Source organism: Anabas testudineus, chromosome 6, assembly GCF_900324465.2.
Source record: "Anabas testudineus chromosome 6, fAnaTes1.2, whole genome shotgun sequence".
Lineage (NCBI taxonomy): Eukaryota > Metazoa > Chordata > Actinopteri > Anabantiformes > Anabantidae > Anabas > Anabas testudineus.
This window is the reverse complement of record NC_046615.1, coordinates 4464264-4484419: the sequence shown is the minus strand read 5'-3', so window position 1 is coordinate 4484419 and position 20156 is coordinate 4464264. Positions and strand designations below refer to the sequence as shown.

General features: G+C 41.1%; 1 protein-coding gene and 1 non-coding gene across 2 annotated transcripts in view; both read right to left on the bottom strand.

The window, feature by feature from the left end:
* nrn1la (neuritin 1-like a) overlaps nucleotides 1–20156 on the bottom strand; it is a 50501-nt gene that overhangs the window by 24373 nt on the left and 5972 nt on the right. The gene's annotated exons all lie outside the window — the stretch shown is intronic.
* Nucleotides 19266–19347, bottom strand: trnal-aag. The gene has a single exon. It is a non-coding gene; the product is annotated as a tRNA-Leu (tRNA).

Sequence of the window (20156 nt, the reverse complement as noted above, 5' to 3'; positions counted from 1 at the left end):
GACCTTTTTGGTTGATTGAAAATTAGGCGTGCTGCTGCATTTTGAAACATCTGGGGGGGTTTGGTCGTGGATGCTGGTAACCCTATTAGCAGGGAATTGCAGTAGTCAAGACATATGATCAGAGAGAGATATGATCAACGCCTGTACAATGAGTTGGGTTGTGTACTCCTTCAGGTAGGGTCTGATCTTTCTGAGTTTGTGGAGGGCATATCTACACGACCTAGAGACTGTGGCGATGTGTTCTTGAAGGTCAGTTGGTCATCAATGATGACCCCCAGGTTTCTGGCCATCTTAGCGGGAACAATCAGCGCAGATCTAATGTTAATGCTGATATTGTGTTGAGTTGAAGGTCTGGCAGGGAAGAATAGGACTTCAGTCTTGGGAATGTTAAGTTGAAGGTGACTTTCTCTCATCCAGGCAGAGATGCGAGACGAGACAGTAGAGTCATCTGACGGAAAAGACAGGAAGAGTTGTGTGTCATCTGCATAGCAGTGATAAGAAAAGCCATGAACATGGATGATAGAGCCTAGAGAAGAAGTTTAGATGGAAAAAGAAGAGGACCAAGGACTGAGCCCTGCGGTACACCGGTGGAGAGGTTATGAGAGTCGGAATCACGCCCCTGTCAGGACACCTTGAAGGCTCATTTGGACAAGTATGACCGAAGCCAGGCTAGAGCTGATCCAGAGATGCCCAAGTCTGAGAGTGCAGTCATAAGAATCTGACGGTTCACAGTGTCAAAGGCTGCAGTTCTAGGTCTAATAGAACAAGGACAGAAGAGTTACCTGCAGTTTTTGCCACCTGTAGGGATTCCACAACAGTCAGAAGTGCAATACTGGGTTAAATATTCATTGAGACTGAAACTCACCTAACAACCAAGTACTAGTAACATGTATGAATCCCTGTCATTAATTAAAAGTTAGGACATATAAATGTGTTTTAAGTTTTGATTTAAAAACCTCTACAGAGTAAGTCTGTCTGATGTCAGCAGGGAGGTTATTCTAAAGGAGTGGAAATGCATCTGCATCTCCAATGGACAGAGATGTTTAATTTTAGCTATGTTATAAAGGAGAATGCAGGCAATCTTAAGGATATCTTTAATGTGTTGTTCAAACAACAGGCAAGGATCAAATATGACTCCAAGATTCTTGGCTGTCAGGCTCTGAGAAATCACACAGTTATCTAGAGTTGAGGTTGACTGATCAAACATGTGATGGTACCGAGGTCGGCCTATGACTAGCATCGCTTTAGCAGTTTTATCTGGATTTAGGAGCATTTACATTTACATTTAGTCATTTAGAAGATGCTTTTATCCAAAGCGACTTATAAATCAAAACAGTATGGTAGGCAGGGCAGCGTGAGGAGGTCTTGCCTAAGGACCCCTACTGGAGGTAGGCCACAGCTGGGATTTGAAAGTCAACAAGCAGAACTCTAATTTAGTAATCATGTAAGCGTCATCAGCCTCCAAAGGGATGTAGAGGGTTAGGGTATCATCTGCATAACAGTGGAAAATAATTTTATGATTTCATATAATTTGGTCTATCAGTGAAATGTACAGAGAAACGAGGAGAGAGCTAAGAACAGAGCCCTGTGGTACTTACATGTTTTTCAATTTAAGGCACTTTAACTATGATTATTATCTGACTTCTCCTGCTCCTTGCAAGATTTACTGAATTAATCTAAAAGAAGGTGCTTCATGTATTAGTGAGTGCAGTTCAGTGTAAACTGTATCAGAACCTGCTACACCATGACTTAGCTGATAGAATGCAGTTTGTACTGAAGTGACTTGTACGAAGTAGTAACAGCGAGTAAAGTGATGTCAAACTGTCTTATAAACCTCTGCTTCTCCAGCTCTACCAGTGTTTGTTTCACAGTAGGTGTTTACATTTCTGCTCCAGGTGGAAAAAAATATCAAACTTGTTCTTTTCCCCTGTGCTCCACATTCAAAGCGCCTTGCTGTGACACCCCACTGACAGCTCAGTGTTCTGAGAGGGCTGCTGCCATGTTACACACTCAAACACCCAACACAAGTAGAATGCAGAGGACATGTCCATAGTGTACACTCATTTATACACACACACACAAACGTACTGATCTATTCATGAGTCTGGTCGTGCAGAGGCTGGCAGGATCACTGCTGACTGGACGGAAATGCTGCTGATGCCTGCTGCTCACCTCACCTGACAAACACACACATAGAGCTGGGTCTCGGGGGAAGCCATTCACATTGATTAGACCTGCAGCTATTTTTCTTTAGGTGTCAATCCCTCCGTGAATGATGCACGTGGCTCTCTGTGACCCCCCCCCACCGCCTCCACCACTGCCTCACACACACTGACACAAACACACACATACATTTTCATATGTCAGTCAGTGTGAGGACACTCATTGACATAATGCATTCCCTAGCCCCTTACTCTTGCGGAGGCCATGTTAATCTACTATGTTTCAATTTTTAATTTATCACATGTACTGCCTTACCCTAACCCTAACCATCACAACTAACTGTCTCACCCTAAACTTTATCCTAACCAAAACCTAATTCTAACCCTAAAACCTAGTCTTAACCCTGAAATTGCTCAAAAATTTGCTCAGTTCGAAGATTAAACATTCATGCTGTTCCTCACAATGGTAGCCAGACAAACACACTCTCACTGACTGTATAGCGGAGAGTGTTTTTAAATGATGCCTTAGTAACATTCGCCATGGAAACTTTGGCCTCTGATGCTCCTTCTCATTAAAAGATATATGTGCAACTAATGACGGTACTCAGGGTGACAGGCCTCATCGCGTGAGAAACAATGAGCCACTGAGACTTTGGGGACTGTTTACATCTAGCACTGTGCGTGTGTGTGTGTGCGCGTGTGTGGCGTTTTCTCATGGTATTCATTCAAAACAAAAAGAGAGCACGTTAGTTTATCTGTATGTACAGAACATGCATGAGTGTGTTTGCGTCCTACTTGGGTGTTCACGTGATAGGAAGTGGACGATAACAGTTTATAATTAGACCAGGTGACTCTTCAGTGTGACTAGGAAACCTTTTCTACTGTACTCTACCTTTCCATTAACACCTCAGTGTGTGCGTTCCCACTGCCTGTTATCTCTGTAGGGGGGGAGGGCAGCATCCCAGAAAGAAGTGGAAATGAAAGCTGGGGAAAAAAAATATATGAAAGAAATAAAAAAAAAAGAAGAGAAGAAGAAAAAGCGGCGTCCAATCAGCAGGTCCTTGTTTAGTGAAAGGCTTCAGGTAACTGACTTGGAGGAGTGTGTAACCTGTGAAAAGGGACAAATGTGCACAGAGAGACTCTGTGGACAAGTTCAGAGCTTGTTAACGTACAAAGACAGCACAGGAAAGGAGGGGGGGGGGGGTTCTTCATACATTTAATTTTCCGGTCGTTTGCAGCTTCATTGTCCTCCCACACAGAACTCCTTTTTCACCACTGCTTAAATTAAGGCTCATGTTTTATCCACATACAAATGTTTCACAGACCTAAAACTAATGTGTTATTCATGTGAGCCCCTTCTGAGCTGTGTTGACATCTCTGAGGCTGGAGATAAATGTTTAAGTCCTGGAGGTCTCCCTCTGCTGATTACTAATCTTGCTCTTTTCTGTTTTACTGTACAGAGAATTGTGAATTACAAGATAATTCACAGACAGCTCCTTTAACATCCTCAGTGAGTTAAACCTGGAAAAGGAAACTGTAGTCCCTCTGTGTCTTTCATTGCCATCTGAACAAGGTGCTCAGTGTCCATCAGATCAGCCTGTGGTGTTATAACAGTCACTGCATTAACTGTTTGAGAATGAAAGCGGTGTTGGTGAAGAAGAACGCAGTGAAGCATGTGCCTTAAATGTCCACTGAAGCTTCTGCTTAAGCGAATTAAAAGATTAAAACATCAGACCGCTTCTCAAAGTATAAAACTGTACTTAGAATACAAACTGAAGGATCACATGCACACAAAACACAGAGAAGGCATATGATAATCAGATGTATCAACTCTGCAAACATCCAAATTCCCTTGATAAGTTACAACTTAGGAATGTGCACTGAGCATCCCAGTGAGTCAGCAACCTTCATTCAGCTCGGTACACATCAGACATCAGAATCATCAGTATGCAAATGTCATGTGTAGTCACTCATGCTATTGTTACGTCACAATTTGCCTTCTTCACATATAATTTGGAGCCATTTCTGTCTGGTTCTTGTCTGGTTCTTACATCTTGTGCTCCATAACCCACATAGACAGACAGACAGGCGGCCTTAATGTATCTGCACAGGCGGTCGATGGAGCAATTTGCACTGTGGTTTCATCACAGCAAGTCAGCTTGCAGACATGTTGTGTTACTGTGTATCCATGTTTCCTCAACGCCCAGCAAGCCTTGAAACTCCACCCAGACGTACGATGCTGAAAAACGTTGCTCCTTCAGTTCCTGTCCTTGACGGGTTGTTCTTTGAGATGAATTAACTGCGAGTTAACAGCAGACAGAAGTGACAACACTGCATCGTCCAACCTATTTTGGTTGGTTTGGTTTGGGTCGGAGCCAGCATCCCCCATATTAATGACATTCCAGTTAAAACATAGCATATTTACATGACATTAAAGTTAATTTAAAAATGTATTAGTGTCACCCATGCATTTGTCTGTCTGTACTTTATTAAGAATATATGTTATGTTGAAAACAAAAGAGGACAGACCAAAATAAATATTACATAATAATAACTAAATAATATATTGATGTTATTATATTTGTATTGAAAATGTGAATTTTTTTTTAATCTTCATCTCAAAATGTAACTCTTAGATGACCCGTACTCTAGACAGTCCCTGAACACCTCACACGACAAATGCTTGAAAATCACAGATGACCAACACTCTACCGTTCTTGAACACCTTGTACTGACGTGTTTCTGAGTAGCAGAAGCTAGTATGATTTTCAATGTAGAACCCTTGCACAAAGATAAGTGACAGGTTCACTTATTGACAAGAGAAGAGGAAATATTCATCCCAAATATCTTAGAGCTAATATAAAATACCTCATCCTTAGAATGGTACAGAGAATTAACCAGCACACCAGTCACACAACCATTCGTCCAAATACTGACTGATTGTTGATTGGTGAACTGAACAGTGCATTTGAAGAATCGTTACACCCTAGGTAGTAATCAATACCTAAAAAATATAAAATTCAGGAAGATCAGGAAAAAAGCGTTCTTATAATAGGGCTCATGTCTCTTCTTTTATACCACAACTGCAGAAGTTGCCGCACTTGGAGACAGATCCAGCTCTGATCTTAACACGTTCGGTGCACTAGATATTTGGCAGGAGCAGGATGTTTAATACCAACTAGGCGGGCTATGACAACTTTGCATCTAAAGCAGAGATGAAATAAAATAACTCTCAGAATTTATGCAGGGCTTTTAAGTCTGATAAGCCTTGTGATCAGTGATTAAATTGGCTTTAATAGCGGGGAGCTTTGAGAATTTCTGGGTGCGTGTGTTCTCTGGTTTGATATAAATTGCTCAAATTGGAGCTTGATTATGTATTTGTGCACCCCTCCAGTTGCAGGGCAGCTGCCCATAAAGGAAATGCATTTGAAAAAATACCTGTCTTTTATTCCCTGCAATCAATCTTCTGCTCTTTATTACCCAATAAACAGGTGTGTTCTCTCCTTTTCTCCACCTCTGGATGAACTTGGAGCTGTACTGAAGGTACAGAACAAAAAGGTTTGGCCCCCTGCTGACACGTGACACGTGACTGTAGGTGAATGAATATTCATGGGAACATCACACATCCGAGGTCACAGCTGGAGTACCCCCAGAAGTACAGCCAGAACACACAGGCCACATTAACCCTGCAGTGAAATACGACGGTTTCTCCTCATTCTCCTCATGGGACAGTTAAACCCTTTACACATGCTAATGAGCCAGAATGGCAGCCTGCTCTATAACTGCAAACATGAAGTGCTGATTCGGACACATGTGAAATTGAAGGACCACAAATGTAGTGATCTTGCACTTACATGTGGATAATAAGTCAAGAGAAATGGCAAAAAGACCAGGTTAAAGTTATAGAGAGAAATGACATTAAAAAAAAAAAAAAAAGCCATTTGCCATCTTTGGTCTGTAATAAATGTTGCTATGGTTACACTCAACATGCTAGCTCAGCAGAACATCTACTTCCACTTTGTATGCCGTTGTAGTTGTTCCTCTGTGTTCCACAGTAACATTTCCTCAGAAAATCAATTCAGCTTCACACCAAGTATGCACACGAATGTGCAGGTGTAACTAAAGAGCCAACAATGGGATTATCTGTTTGCTAAACCAGAGATTATAGACAGGTAAACAACAATTACTGCAAAAACGGAATAAAAAAAAAAAAACTAGTACTTTTGCTGATACTCCTCACTCCTTCCAGTAGATTTTAACCAACCACATCACCAGCGGGCTGATGACAGTGTGGAGTGAGTGAGGGCGTCTCGTTGCTTCTCTACACCCTGAATCTTTGTACACGCCGATAGGTTTAGTTCACTTAATTGACTGTCTGCTGCTGTCGATGTTTTTCGGAACAGACGACTGATATCTTCATTTGCTTTGGCTTAATTTGCTTTTAGCTTTCCACGCTTCAGTGCCCGCTGTAAGATAGGTGTTATTCACAGCCATCGAAGCAGATAAACTAACGGCGTGCCTGCTAAACAAGACAAGTCATCTCAGTCCACTCTGCCATAATATGTAAAACACATTTTGTTATAGAGTTTCATGGAGTTGTCAGTCCCAATCAGCGAATGCTTTTCTTTTACCTCCATCAACACTTAAAGTTTACTCCGCGAGTGCTGGGACTGCTCTCTAGTTTATATCGTTTAGTTTTTTGAGCTTGCAGTGCTGTGTATGATCTGTAGTCAAGTAGGCAATCCATCACACTGTATTCTTATCACTGCATATCTCTCTGCTGCAGGCATATGACCTCTAAGACAAGGAAACAGAGCCTCGGAAATGTTTAGCAGCTAAGTGTACAGCTTAATGTTTTCATTTTGTTTGCTATATATTTAAGTTGGGCATATTAAACTGATATGTGATTTTGTATTTACACAGTGGTTCCCAACAAGGTAGTCAAAGGTTTAGACTTTAACATAACTAACATCTGCTATAATTTACTCATTCATTAGCTCCTTGTCTACCAACTGACAAGTAACCTCCAATCACATTCATGCAAACATGCAGTGCACTCTTCACAGCCTGACACTTTTTTCTATTGCACAGCTAATACACACACGGTGCAGTTTCCCCGATTTTATGAGCATCGTTATTGGAATAAATTAAACTAAGATCTAATATTTATGTACAAATGTGTTCCTTAGGCTGAGGTTGTGGTTATTCTTTAAAATCTAAACACAGCTACTGTATTTATGCAGAAACAGGGAAAGTAATTAAGGTTTTCCAAGCTGCTGTGCACATTCTACTTCTCCGTCCGTCGGTCTATTTTTCTTTCTATTTCTTGATTCCAAATATCCAGAAGTTCTTCTATACTAAGATTGAGTCCATAAAGTCATAAATTTTCTATGTAGCAGCTTCACAAAGTGTCTCTTGATGACTTCACTGACAAGTGCTTCTGGTCTCTTTCACAGAGAAAACTTGAAATTGCAGTATTTACAAATGCAACACTCCTGGTCTCCGAGCCATTAACACTGTGCTGTGCTGCATTAGTGCTGCAACATCCTCCAAACTCTCTGCTTTTATTCCGAACCTCTCTCAGTTCACCAAGCAAATCTGGCTCACTGAGGACATCTCCCTCGTCTGTGCCACAGAACAGGATGCTGTGAGGAGTGAAATGACTGCAAGAAAGCACTGTGCTAATAGTTATAGTGTGTCTGCACCAGGTGACAGATAATATATACAGTCTTGTGGTATTTGCATCTGTGAGGATAATCAGCTGCAGCGAGAGATGTGAGGAAACGTCTTTACTACAGCACTGCTCTCTTCTGTTTGTTCAAAAAGTTAGGTTCAAGTGTTTCTCCACTACTTTTTGTACTTGTTTATTGTCTTGCTTATGCTTTAATTCATGCACATAATCTTATTTATTCACTCACTCACAACAACAAATCCTAAAATGCACATCCTACTAACTAACACGGGATAAAATCCCAATTTAGTACAGGATTTAGTGACGAATAGCTGCGTAATAAGGCTCTGTCTTGGCTTTAAGTTGCTGGTGCATAGCCAATTACACTGAGTGACTGCCAAACCTACAGTATATTGCCTACTGACAAACAAACATCAGGAGTGTGATTAAGGTGGGGTGGAGCACAGAACAGTGCTAACAAAGTTGGACAGATCAGAAGGAGTCTGTAATGAACAGCACTTTGGCAAAGTGACGTTCTCAATCAGCGACTCTGGCAGACAACCAACTAACAGGTTGACTAGTGGAAATGATTAACTCTCAAAATGTGATTAAATAATTAAAAGTCATACATTAGACTGATTAAATCTATGAAAATAAGTGGTGCAGTTAATCCCCTGGATACATGTTAAAAGCAACATACACGGTCTTGCACACATGTTAATTAACTGTGACCTTATTAAAAGCAAATAACAACCCTGAGAACAGGGTTGATTTCAAGACCTCATACAGATTTTTCTTTTTCATGTTTTTCATTTTTTGTTTTACTTAGAATGTGTATTATAGTTTATATACAGTGGGAAGAAAAAGTATGTGACCCTTTAGAAATGTCATGGTTTTCTGCATTAAATTGTCATAAAATGCACAAAACACCAAAAACTAATCAGATCTTTCATGTCTCTATTGAAAACAACCATAAAAATCTCACAGTGTGAGTGAAAAAAATATGTGATCGCTTTGAATGATGACCTCAAAAAAACCTAGTTAGAGTCAGGTGTTAGCATACGTTCAAAAAATTAGTTTGGAGGTGTGGAATAGAGCTACTAGAAGTTGGGTGATGCTAAATATATAGCTAAAGAAAAAAAAAAAAAAAAACTTTGTAGCATAGAAGCTCAACATGGTGTCCTATTAACCACACTGCCAACTAGTGGTTTGGTGGTGTAACTGCACCATACAGTGCACACGCCAAGAAGGCCAAGCAAGATGTGGTTCTCTAAGATTTGGCTCCATTTGAAATAGAAATAGATGCCAAAAATAGTATTTTTTCACAAATACGATCTAGTAGCAGAATTTCAGGTTCAGGTGAGTTTACCCTCCACAAAATCCCCAGTGTTGATCTGGTGTATTTCATCACATTGAGTGGCATGTTAACATAGCCTAATAAAGTTGGGCAGGAACACAGACTCCCTGCATTTTTGGAAATATGCAAAGTTGATTCGATGAATATGTATAAGGCTCAGTCTGAACTGCGGCAGCACATGTGTAAAGTGAATTCCTCCAGAGACAGACTCTGATGGGTACAACCTCACTCTCACACAAGACGATCTAACAACGGCAATCCTCTGAGTGGAAGCGACTGATGCACTTATCTAAGGGAGAGAAAGAGGACGCCGGTAAGAATTTTAAGACAGGACAAAAAAAAATGGGAGGAAAGTTACAGGAGGCTCTGGGGAAAGTTGGGATGATGGAGGGAGAAAGATGGAAATAAAGGTTGGAGAGGAGAGACAGCAAAGAGGAGGGGAGAGCGGAGGACACCTTGAGAAGGTGAAAGAAGAGGAGTAAATGATAGACAGTGGGGAGTGTGTGAAGGGAATATGCAGCCGCTCAATTTGGATCTTCCAAGTTTTCAGTCCAGAAGTTAGTTAAACTGTGCAGAGCTACAGCTGTGAGGAGAATGAAAGAGGAAAAGTGCAGCAAGGCTGGAAACAAGTGGATAAAGAAGTGAAAGAGACACAGAGAACTACAAGTGAGATGGAAAGATACAGAAAATGAGACAGATACCGAGTCGTTCTGCTGTGGTAAATATCTGTCAGTTTCTCCTGTAAAACAAAGACAGGCAGCGATGTGTGGCCACGATTGTTCCTGGTGATTTCCCTGCTGGTCTCTCACAGATACACACACACTATTGTAAAGGATGGCAACACACACTCACACACTAGCTCACTTTCAGTCCCCTCAGAGCAACACGGGGGTGATTAAAAAGACCTTTGAACAAATGGCATTTGTCGAGGAATGTCTGTTCACCTTTCAAAATGCATGTGTGCATACGCGCGTGCATGTGTCTGTGTGTGTGTGTGTGTGTGTGTGTGTGTGTAAAGTGGTTGGGGATCCTCCAGGCATTTAAAAGCTGAATGCGTCCCTTGTCGTACACACACATTCACACACACCTCGGTGACTGTTGCACCTCAGGAGGCTGAGGATCTAATCATTTTGGCAGGAAGCTTTTAACATTAGCGCCAGTGTTTTATTCAGCACGCTCGCTCCCATCAGCCCCCCTGCGCGTCAGGACAGAGCCTGACGATAAAACAAACACGCCCGCCACAAGAGGGAGGGGAGCCACAGGAAGAAGTTTTCTCCCCAAGTCACATAAAAGCCTCAGCTGCTTGTTGGCAAACATGCGAGTCATCATGGAATATAGATATTTGAAGCGAACAAGTAGGAATGGTTTGTAAAATGTTCACCTTTTCCACTTTGGCGTGTTTGGATTCCACCAAACCTCATTTGCTCGTCCTCTGGCTTCAGCGAGTTTAGATCCAGCTGCAAGGCCATTAAAAACAAATAAGAATCAACGTTCTCTCCAACTCATTCCAGCCGTTTCCTGTTATCGTGCCTGATGACTCTGTCAGCTCTGTGGGTGTTTAACTGCAACCTGCTCAGCAATAAACTCGATTCCTCACGGTGAAGTAAAACAGGAAAATGAGTAGAAATGCTTCCAGAAACATTTGTTGAAATACAAAAATGAAAAATACTGTCTGCACCGTTGCATGCTGACTGTGTCTAATTTGCAAGGGCCACACAAAAAGTCATTTTCTGTGAGCAGAATCGCTTCACTTTAGCGAAATTTGAGTTTTTCTACTGTCGTCCCGAACTCCTGAGATAATTACAGTGTTTATAATCCACTGTCTGTGGCCGTTTCTGATTCTACCCAAAGCTTATGCAAATGTAGCCATTCTCTAAAAATAATTATCACAGTTTCTGTCAGAATTATGCAGTTATGATGTGTGCTTTATTCAGTGCCCATGCAGCATTACGAGTTCTGTGTGCAGGAATACACAGCGTTATATAACAACCAATCAGAGAGCACTGAAAAGGCACAAATAGTGCTCTGCACAGAGAGGAAAAACCTCATCTGTCACTACGGAGAACAGATTTCGTTAATGTGACAGCTACACAAACTGGCTTTTCACATTAAACGACAATATGATGATCTTCTCTGTTGCCGAATCATTTTCAGAACAAATAAAACCAAACATTAAAGCATGAATCTGTGACTTTTATTATGTTCCAACAGCAAATGTGACGGAGCACGCAGCGGTGCTCTTTCATCGTGATTCCGGTCCATTCGAGCGTCTTTCATCATTTCAGCTGGGTTCATGCTCAACACAAGTGGTTAAAAGTAACAAGGGCCAAGCCGATCAGCCGCACTTGTTTTGGCTGCTGTAGCTACAATACACCACTAAACACACAGTATGGAAACATGTATGGATACAAACACGAAACTAACAGAGCATACAGTGTTCATCCTTAGACCCACATACATAGTTCATTTACATGTGAGCATGTGAATCGAATCCAGACATAAACAGCTGAAAGTTGAAATCATGATCTTTTGTCTAATATTCATCTTTTGATGTCAAACTCAAATGTTTCCAGCTGCACGCATCAGGTTCAAAGCCCTGACCCTTGATAACAGAGTGGTAAACTCAACAGCACTGGCTTACCTAAACTCCCTCATTCTGGTCTACAACTGCTGGATAGTGTAGTGATGACATCGCTGATGTGTTAGACTGGGATTTCGTAACCCAACTGTGGCCTACCTGCAGTGGTGTTCCTCAGGCAACACCTGCCTACCCCTTGTCTGACTTGTAAGTTGCTTTGGATAAAAGCGTCTGCCAAATAAACAAAATGTAAATGTACAATCCATCTCGTGCTCTGCAAGCGATTAATGTCTCCCCCTCCCCCCAAACCTTTGAAAGATACTAGGCAAAACTCTTCAGGTCTGTGGTTCTGCACTTAAATCTTATTTTTTAAATCTTGCACTTATACCCTATGAAACTGAAACAGTTCATTCTAGAGCACATTACTTTAAAGTTCATCTCCTTGGCTTAGAGATTTGCTTGCTTTGAACCTCACTTGTAAGTCGCTTTTGATAAAAGCGTCTGCAAAATAACTAAATGTAAATGTACAATGTAAATGTCTCATGCTCCCTGAACCTCTTTCACAGCTTGAGTCCAATGATTCTGATGTGCCATCAGGAAAGAAAAAATCCATTGGTATAATAACCTGGTCATCAGTATATTCAGGTAGTCAGCTGACCTCATTCTTTGGACACATAACTTTGCTGAACCTCAACCTGACCCACTGCAGCAACCCCAGATCATAGCACTGCTCCCACAGGCTTGTACAGTAGACACCTGTCACCCTCCTCTCTTCTTACCCTGATGCGTCCATCACTTTGGAACAGGTTAAATCTGGACTCATCAGACCACATGACCTTCGTCCATTGGACAGTTCTTAACCCAGTTTTAGTAGTTTCATCAGTCTCATCAGATGTTTTCTTTGCTTGATTCATGTCAATAATTTGATCCGTCTTAAACAGATTAACATCTTTTCCACGACCATGTGTCTTCAGACATGGTTGTTTAATAAATGAGAAGCTACTCACTGCATCAGTTAGTTAAATAACTTGTTGCCAGCTGAAACATAATCATCCATGCTGTAATATATATATATATATGTGTGTGTGTGTATATATGTGTGTGTGTGTGTGTGTGTATATATATACAGTATATATACATTTTAGTGTCTTGTGTCGGCTGATGATATGGAGCTGCATTAACCAGTTTGATCATTTTAAGTTAACTGATGGCCAACAACCCACAGTGTCAGGTGTGAAACTGTAAAAAGTTCAGTTGTCTTCTGTTCTTTCTCAACCCTGCCACTTTACCCCTGGGCAGAGCACTTAACTCTGTATCCTCCTTCCAAGGCCACAGAGCTGTCAATGCAATGCCAGCAGCAGATGGGTCAATTAAGTGACTAACCATTGTGCTACAGAAATGAATCTGACCTATGAGAATGTGAATCTGATAATATCCACACAAACACTGACACAGGCGATGCTCACGGCCCTGCATCAGAGGCCGCTGGCCACAGGTTGGTGCATAATTCAGCCTAAAAGCTTGTTAGGGAGAGCTGACAACGGAACTGTAATGAAAGATTAATGATTAAAAAACCAGTTTAGTTAGCCATGTTATGTAACACAATAAAGCAGCAGTTCAGAGATGACATGTAAAAGCAGAGACAGAGAGAAGGACAGCAGTTGAGAGAAATATACAGTACAGACAGGACACAACACCAAACACAACAACAAGGGGCAGAAAACATGCAAGACTGTGTGATGACATAAACGAAAGACCAGCACAGCATGAGACTGAGAATCAAAGAGTGAAAAAGACAGAAAGCAAAGCAGTTAGACCCAAAATGAGAGTTATCCGAGATAAATTCATGAAGTTCTCCCACAGGCACAGGCTAACATCTCCAGATGAGACACAAGTTACAACCTCTCCAGACCCAACGCAAGCCAGCCGAAGTCAGCAGAGACAAACAGCTGCCTACAGCACATGGCAGCACAGCAATGCACGACACAACCCAGACCAGCAGGCAGCAGTTTACAGTGCAAAAGCACTGTCCTGGTCATTATGGGACAAATACAGTCAGGTCTCTATATATTTGGACAACGAAAAAGCTTTTATCATTCTGACTCCATACGTCATCGGTGGATTTGAAATGAAGGAAGATGTGCTTCAAGTGTAGCTAACAGGCTATAAAGTTTTAATATAAAGTTTTAATCCATATATAAGTCCAGCTGGAACTGGTCTTTTGTATTTATTGATGATGTGACTGTTGACAAAAGCAGCAGGATAAAAAATTTTACTTGTATGACGGCTGCAAAGCATTAAATTAAAGCTGATACTTGAAGCTTAATTTAAGTTAGAAGTTAGTATAGCGGTAGTGCAAGGACACGTGCATTCATTAGCATTTTCTTTTGCAGATTTTCTGCTCATTCGTTTAAGACTTGTGCCACATTTGGATCACAATTAACGAGCTGCAGTGAACAGGTCAAACAGAAACAGAAGAGCTTCATTGTTAGACATTTTCATTACACCTGTGCTTTTCCTGAAAGGGCCGGTCAAACTATGACAGCTGTGAAATGGGATTATTAGGTAATTCAAGAAAATTCAATGTCTTCCATTTGATACTGTAAGCTGCCTGACAGGAGACTTAGAAAAGAGGTTATTATGTCAAATTCTTTGGTAATGACTGTTATTGTTGGTTACTGTGGCTGCTTCCTATTCATTTTTCTCCTTCTGTTCTCCAGCCTCCACTCCCTCCACCCTGCCTCTATAAAGTCGGAGGAAATGAACCATGTAGTCCCATTGATCTAGCAACAAGCACATGCATGTGTATGAGGAGGGGAAAAAAAGCAGTCAGCCTCACACACACCTTGCTCCCCTGTGAAGAAGACAAAGTGGGAGGTATATTGTGGTGGACGGAGCCACTGACCCTCTTGTTGAGTTAATGAGCTTTTATTGACTTCAGAACCAGAAGCTGCTGCTGTAACTTATCACTGTTAGCACCTAACTCCCCAGAAGCACAACACACAGGGGAGCGCGCGTGCACACAAGCACACACGCACACACACTCACACACAAATCGACATAATATCTGTTTGTGTCTAAGATCCACGGAGACGCAGGAACACTTGAGCTCACTGTGTGCGCAAACTCACCCCGTCTCTTGGGATTCAGAAACACAGAAGAACTCGCAAACAGGGTTTCAAACACACATCCTAGTTGGTGCTCTAAGCTCTGACTAGATGAGGTGTTCAGAGATTAACCCATACAGTGTGGTGCAAGTTCAGATCACACAGATTCAAATGAACTAGTCAGAGTTCCCAGTTTTACTTAGTGAAGAAGGTCACAGTCCCAAAACATGAACTAGTATCTCTGACATCACATCCTCGAAAACGTCAAGGTGGGGTGGAGTGGGTTAGCGGTTTCTGTGATTGATGTAGACCATTCAGCTTTGAAATGAAAGCAGCCTGTATGGTCCCTGAACACCACATGTAAAATGAGTGAACGACGTCATGAGGGACACGCGTAGGGACGAATGCTGAAAGAACGAAGCCTGTTCTTAATTCAGCTGTTAACTGTATCAGGAAATGCAAAGATGACATTAATAATGGCTCATTTACATTAAAGATAAGAAAGAGTTCAAACAATTTGTTCAAATGTGTCTTTTTCAGTTTTTTTGTTTTGGTAGTGGTCATATATGTGTCATAGTTCACTAAAGGTGAATTTTTATTATTCTCGTTATTTGTGAAAAAGTCTTTTAAGCAACTTTTTTTAAATCTATAAAAAAAAGCCCCTTCGTTTCTGTTATTTTCCTGTAATTGCCTTCAAGTCACGTCTGCCTGTACTATGAGTGAACGTGAACCTGTCAGTCTGGATCTTGTCCCAGCTCCTGTTTCTGTAAACCTGTCCATTATGTGCTGTCTGTGTTTTGACCAGCTGCATTCCCACTGAGCTGCCTACCTGCCTTGCCCCATGAGACTTACTTGTCAGCCCGGACTGTTCTCCTGCTGCTAAATAAGCTTGTTCTTCTACCAGCGATCCTTAGCAAAGTCCTTTCAACTGCAGGTGCCTGTTCAGCCTCAGCGTCTCTTACGCAACTGTTACAGCTGCATCCACGTTTCGTGCACGGGAGCATCAAATTCAAAATGCAAATAAAAACAACACATTTGCAAATTCAAAACATGTACATGTGCAAATGTTAGATACTGGGGTTAGTCTGACCCAGTGTGAAATCTGGCTCCAGATTTTTCTGATGGCGGATAAATGCAAAGTTCATAGTTAATGTCATGATATAACCTTCTTTCACTGTAGTAAATCTTATAAATGATCAATTTAAATACAGCTCTCGGCACAATAAGTCAGTAGTTAACACATTCCATGTCTTAAATTTGGTTACTTGCTGTATGCAGTATTATACAGGCTACTGTATAAGTAACTGAACAGTTTAATACCTTTAGCTTTTAAGCTGCACAGCAGCCGTCTAAATACTGAACAAAATATTAAAAAGCACCTACAAAGACGGCAATCTTTGTTCAAGTGAAACAACCTATCGTTCCTATCATCTATCATGTCTCAAAAGACGGCAGCTCTGGGTAAGAACAATCTGTTTAAACAATGGGTGTTTCAGCAAGGATTTACAGTATAATGGATGCTGTCACGGAGTTGCCAGTAAGGACAGGTGCAAAAATATCAGTCTCCTTTTAACAAGTATGGGTTGAGCATAACACGCATAAAATATACATTTGAAGCGATGTTGTACGCGTTCTCATTACGCTACATACATTTACACACAAACAGGAAACCAGCTACCTATGGAGAAATACACCTGAAATATACACAATATGGAAATCTAATCCTCCACTTCCTGTGCCTGGGGCTGTGTGCTGCTTTGCGTACACCCAGAACTTAATGTATGCACGTCTGCATTATTACACAGGGATCAAAGTAAAGCCTTTCAGATTTTGCTACCCAGCAGTAAATAATTAGGTCTGTTGTGTGATGACCTGGGGATGTGTTGATATGTGTGTTCATTTTAGGGCACTGAGTGATAAGGAGTGCACCTGTGGCAATGCCACTTCACTGCATGTGCATATCTGTGTGTTTACAGCTATGCACATATGTTATATTTGAGCATTTGTATTGTGTTATTTTAGGGTTAAAGTAAGTATTAAGTACTTCCTAAAGTAACGTCTCTGCAACTTACTTCCTAAAGTACGATGTGCTACTATTTGTTTTCACCATGAAGTAGTTCTGATTGTTAACAGTGAGCTGCAGTAGAGTTACACAGGAAACAATGCAGCATTTAATTGAACTTTTATTAATCTGCTGCTGATGCAAATGCAGACGTTCTTGCAAATGAAGCAACTGTAATATGGTATGTAATATGCTAGTGTTGCTCCTCTCTGTAACTTTATCATCAGCTCATACCTATGCTTAACAGATGAGATGAGCTCTCTGTGGTGGCTGACGGTGCAGTATGTGTAATTAAATCGTAGAATTTTTGATTCTGTGATTCGACTGCAAGCACAGTGTCATTCAGGCAGCAAGAGAAGAGAGTCTCCTTGAACTAATTTGGTTCCAGGAGATCAGTCATAAGATCATCACATTTCTAACTCCACCTACACAATTTCAAAAGGATTGAAATAATTTTTCACACAATTTACAGGATATGGTAACTGCACCTATTGTGACTCTTATTGTACAAAGGAGTGACAATGACGAAATTTAAGTAGCGACTATTTGGTGCAGGATTAAATTCAAAAGGAGCTGGAATCTGCTGTAGAAAATTAAAGCGTGTACCAGAGGATACTGCAGTGCTTCAGAGAACTGAGGGTTACCACATATTGAAAAAGTACATAGAGGATAAGAAGAAACCGAGACAAGATTGAGTACAAATCAATGACCACTAGGTAAAATGCAGCAGACTTCTCCTACAGGTATGAATTTCTAAAGCAGTTTTGTATATAAAATGAAAAGTAAAAGAAGTGAGAGTCACAGCCTCAACAGTTGTTAAAAGTCTAGGTTATGGAGAGGTCATGAGCTGGTAGGTTTCTGTCATCAAAAACTGTATAGGTCTAAACATCTGTGTAGGTTGGCTTGATTATTAACAACTCAGACAGTCAACCTTCACATATTTGACGACCGAGTTTGATTTTCCCACTGGCTTGCTTTTCTCTTCTCTTCGACTGTGTCTAGTCTATCATGACAGTCTGGTTTCTCAAAGAGTTGCCGGTCGATTGTGTTCTTTCTCAAAGTCTTCAGCCCTGCAGCCGCAAACAGGGGCTCTACCCACTTCGCCATCCCCTCTACCCCACAGACACAAAGACGATCGTGCATTTATGTACACGAAACCAAACACACATAGGTACACAGGGGCAAGAGCATGCGTGCATATGTGCTTATCCGCGGAGGCATGCACATCTTTTTTTAATGCTCAAGTCACTTCACATCCTCGCAGGTTGTGCACATTTATTCAAACAACTTCCTCTTTCATCTGTGGCAAGATGCAGACAAACAAAAACACCAGAAAAATAATAACTCAACTGCTTTTTAGAAGAAAGTTATAAAAGTGCAGTAGCTGAATGCAAACCTGTATAATCTGTATGTGATTTTCCTAGTTGGTCGGAGTGATATCAGTCCTGTTAAGAAGCATTAAATATGAAACCAAGACGAAGTGAGATGGATGTTAGACTGGATCACCACAAAAAGAGAAGAAATCCAATCCATTTTGAAATCCAAAAGGTAGCAATACAAAAAAGTAAATATCCACACCAATAATTAAATTAATTCATTAAATAATTTACACTACACAGAATGATTGAGGTCCAGAAAACTATCTTGAAAAGTGGTTATCTTCCTTGCTTCCAACTGTTTCACTCATGTCCCAGCTCCAGGTTGACTCTTACTCTCACAAGGTAAGAAACATACAAGTGTCAATAGAAAGACTGAATTTGATCAAATCACTGCACTGACAGCACATCGATAACGTGCATAAAAAGAAATACAACATGTTTTGAAGCTTGAAAGTTGCACGAAAAATGTTCAGTGTTTGAGTAACAGATGTTCTCCGACTAGAAACTCAAGGATTTCTTTCTGTCTAATACTTTACCCAGGTGGGTCGAGTGGCAGAGAGCTTGACTTTGTAATTAAATACTTGCACTGAAGTTTACACTGTGGAGCTTTCTGTTCTCTAACTTTTAAAGAAAACGAAATCAATTCTCACCTTAACTGCAGATGCACCGAACGCAAAAATGCTAAAATCGTTTAAAGTGGCAAGATGAAGGTTTTTAAAGTCAATGTTTTTACATTAACAATTCACAGCAACAGTATGGGGTTTTGGTGTCTTGTCCAACGGCACCTCCGCAAGTACCCATGAGGAACTGAGAACTGAACCACTCACTCTGGGGTTCAGAGGCAACTGCTCTACCACCTGAGCTACTGCTGCCCCAAAAAACAGGTCACTATTTATAGTCCATAGAGGAATTGTAGAGATTGAAGGGCCACAGCTAGAAAAAAAATCTTTGGCAGCGGTGGGATTCGAACCCACGCCCCCGAAGAGACTGGAGCCTTAATCCAGCGCCTTAGACCGCTCGGCCACGCTACCCTGTAAGAGCTGATGTGTGAACTGAAACCTCTGCTTGATGGAAGTTCACCGTATATCAGTTAAAGCTCTTACAGCACAATCCCAGTATGAAAATAAACCTGCTTGTTACATGTGCTGCTAATATTAAAATGTTGTGTTTACATCTTGTTCTGCTGCCCCCAGGTGGCCATAATAATCAGTTGGTGCAGCTTTAAAACTAAAGCAACACAGCAGCACAGTGCTGTGTACTGAGCACAGTATTTACTGGTGAAGCGTTGTGGTCACATCCTGGGGCTTTTACCAACAGCAGCTGACTATAGTATTGCTGGGTAATGCTCTGTCCATCCGGGATAAGATGAGAACATTATCAATCTCAAGATACTACACAATCCAGCCATTTGTTACACTAAAAGGCTTTATCACATTTTCTGCCCATTTAGAGCCTGATTACATTTTGACTAATGGCAACATCATCAGTTGCTACTTGCTCCGTTGTCTCTGTTTACACTGCTAATGTACTCACTTATTGCTTGAACCTGCGTGAGAAGTCGATTCCCTCCTCGTTCGTCCTTGACAAAACTGCAGGTTTTTCTTTGTCCACCATCTCCCTCATCTGTTTCTGTCTTTCTGTTACTCTCTTGTGTTTTTTTTTCTCTGAGTTTTCAGAGTTAAGGACCTTTTGCAGGATCTCTTTTTGTTGGTGTCAGATCATATTAAATTGAATTGTCCGGGGGCTCTGGTCAGTGAGCCATGATGGTCCGACTTTTTCTGACAGGCTTGATAAATACAGGTCCTGATCTTTCTCTCTCTCTGCATCTCAAACGCTCTCT